A 3,128-nucleotide genomic window follows, 5' to 3' on the forward strand; every position below is an offset into this window, starting at 1 on the left:
GCCCGGCAGGCCCGCGGCGGGGGTCGGCCCTGCGCGCCCGGGCGAGGGCGGGGGAGGGCCTCCCGGCCGCCCGGCCCGGCCCCCGCGCGCCCGGGAGGCGGGCCCGGCCGAGGGAGGCGTCGGGCGCTCCCGGCGCCCGGGTGCCGGCCTTTGTTGTGAAGGGTCCCGGGGTGTGCGGCCAACATGGCGGAGGTCAGCTGAGTGCGGGCAGTGGCCGGCTGGCTCTTCGCTCCGGCCCCTCCCCGCGCCGCCCGGGGCGACTTGGCCGTCCTTGGCCTCCTCTGCCTGCCCGCGACCCCGGGAGCGGCTGTCCCCGATGGCGCTGCGTTCATGCTCCCGCTCCCGGCCTGAGCCTTCATTGTGCGGTGGGAAGAATACAGCCTCCTCCCTTGTTTATGTCGTGAGAGAGAAGATCGCGTGAACGGCTTGCCAGGGAAGCCCCAGCTTTTTATTGTAAACCTTGGCTTTCCTAGGCTTCATTTGTCGGGTACTTTGGGGGCCTTTCTCGAGTCTCTGAGATTATAACTTAGGAATGTGAGTAACCTGGGCCACAGCGTTGCGTAGGTTTTTCTTTCCCCATTCCTGGAAAGATTCAGAATTTGTTTGCTCTGACATCCAGAGAAGTCCCAGTTTGTGTGTTCGGAAAATCACATTGTATAGCTGATTTCTCAAAGTCACAGAAGCCGTGAGCCTGGATGTAGGGCAGCGATCGGACTGGACTGCCTGTTCCTAGCAGTTGAATATTTACCATTTCCAGATAAGCGGCATGTCAAGGGTAAATTGTTAACTCTTTTCAGCAGTTGAACGTTGGGAGCATGGACTCTGAAGTCCGTCCTGCCCCACCGGTTTGTGACCTTGGGCAAGATGCTTAACCTCTCTGTGCTTCATTTTCCTTATCTGCAAAATGGGTGTAATGACAGTACCTACCTCCTAGGATTGGTGGGAGAACTGATGAGATGATAATAGGTGAAGGGCTTGGAGCAGTGGCAGGCCCATGGTAAGTGCTTAATAAATGTTTGCTGCTAGGGCTATTTAGTAAGTAATCTTAGGAGTTTATCTTGGCATGATGAATATGTTGGAAGTGCACAGACCAGAATATGTGAAATCACATTGTACATCGTTAGTGCTTGGGGTTTTTTTTTTTTTTTTTAACTGCATTTTGTTAGTTGTACAGAATGAAAATAAGAGATTTAGATGATAAATGGACAGGCACTCTTGAGATAATGGCATTTGGAAATTTATATAGTAAGGGATTTGGATAGGTCTTGTGGGGTCTGGAATTTAAAAAATCAAAGTGATTAAATGAAGTTTCCTTTTAGCACTTTTACATTTATGGATCAGTTAGCTTCCAAGGACTTGGCGTTAACTAACCTGGAAAAGTGGAACCGTGAATCCCTTTGAGTGTTAGGTGTCTCTGGTGTTACCACCTCTTTTAGACATAAGGGCAGAGCAAAGTGTAGTGTTGTGATAAATGGTCTGATAATTTTATCAGGGAGTTACTGGCTCAAATTGTGGAGGAGAGGGTATTGATTAGCTTTTAGGAGAACTTTGTGACAAGTAGATTTTTGAGACAAAGTGCATTATACAAATTGTGTAATTTTTCATTCTTGAAATTACAGAAACTTGTGCTCTGAAATGGTTAGTTGCAACCCTAAAGTTTGCTTAGCCAAAATCTTTTCTTTAGATATAGAATTGGTGCAAATGCTCCCTGTTGGCATCTTTCCAGCATAATTCAGTAACATTTATTAATATTTTAAACAAGTAGAGTATAATTAATAGATACGGAACTTTTCATGGTAAGTATTCCACAAACTACAAATTCAGAAATTTAATTCGGGCGCCTGGGTGGCTCAGATGGTTAAGCGTCAGCCTTCGGCTCAGGTCATGATCTCAGGGTCCTGGGATGGAGTCCCACATCGGGCTTCCTGCTCCTTGGGAGCCTGCTTCTCCCTCTGCCTCTCTCTCTCTGTCTCTCATGAATAAATAAATAAAATCTTTAAAAAAAAAAAAAAAGAAATTTAATTCACTATAGCTTAATATCTGTTCCCTCTGAGCTTTGGGAAGTTCTTATAAAATTGATGTAGAGCAGTATTCTTTAATATCTAATTGAAGGAATGTTATAATTAGGCTAAAACTAATTGGAGTGGGGCGCCTGGGTGGCTCATTCGTTAAGCGTCTGCCTTCGGCTCAGGTCATGATCCCGGGGTCCTGGGATCGAGCAAGCCCCTCGTCAAGCCCCTCATGGGGCTCCCTGCTCGGCAGGGAGCCTGCTTCTTCCTCTCCCACCCCCCCTACTTGTGTTCCCTCTATCACTGTGTCTCTCTCTGTCAAATAAATAAAATCTTTAAAAAATAAAATAAAATAAAACTAATTGGAGTTATAAAGAAAATACCTAGCTATGACAGCAATGACATAATGTGAAGACTGGGACTTTATTTTTAGTATATACGGTGTTTTGAAAACAAGTTTTATATAATGAGAGCAACAGTAAGTTTAGTAACACTGCAAAGTGACCCCTTAAATTGTGTTTTAAAGCTGCTGATTTATTCAGTTTCCAAAGATTGTAGGTTTTTCTTTATATGTTTAAAGAGATGTTACAGACTTTTGGCTGTAATTATGGAATTTCCATACACTGTAAATGTTTAAGTTCTGAATATTTTTCGTATACACCCCCCCTACAAAGCCGAAACCAATATATGAAAACCTCAGACTTCCCATCCCTCTCTGCCTCCCTTCTTCCCCCAAGAAACAACTGGGGATAAATTTTCCTCTTTTATAATAGTAAGATCCTTAATAATTTCTTTTAAATAGTGGTTTTTCTAAAGCACTCTAAATTATTTGGTTTTCCGTGGCTGTAATTATTAGATCATCTGATGCACAAGGGCAAGAATTGTGTTTTGTATTCCTATATCCTCAGTGCCTAACACTCAATACATACTTGTTTCCTGACCTACTGCTATCTATAATCCTGATAACACTCTAGACACATGTATTGTCTTGCCTGCAGGTAATTTTTTTTAAATGAATTTATTTTTTAGAGCAGTTTTAGATTCAGTAGGAAGATTGACTAGAAGGTACGGAGATTTCCCATATTCACCCTGCCCCCAGTCATGCATAGCTCCCCCATT

The 3,128-nt window shown here is 44.2% G+C and overlaps 1 protein-coding gene across 3 annotated transcripts in view; it reads left to right on the forward strand.

Moving 5' to 3' along the window:
• SIAH1 (siah E3 ubiquitin protein ligase 1) overlaps positions 1–3,128 on the forward strand; it is a 23,642-nt gene that overhangs the window by 5,409 nt on the left and 15,105 nt on the right. The window contains exon 1 of one of the 3 annotated variants that reach the window (XM_035025269.1): positions 236–433. The exons of 1 other annotated variant lie outside the window; for it this stretch is intronic. The gene's annotated coding sequence lies outside the window, so the exon portion shown is untranslated. Of the gene's footprint in view, positions 1–235; positions 434–483; positions 998–3,128 lie in introns of those variants that run through there. One more of the 3 variants, XM_035025270.1, reaches the window with a different exon arrangement.

This window comes from Mirounga leonina, unplaced genomic scaffold (assembly GCF_011800145.1).
Source record: "Mirounga leonina isolate KUSES-001 unplaced genomic scaffold, KU_Mleo_1.0 Mir_180, whole genome shotgun sequence".
Classification (NCBI taxonomy): Eukaryota; Metazoa; Chordata; class Mammalia; order Carnivora; family Phocidae; genus Mirounga; species Mirounga leonina.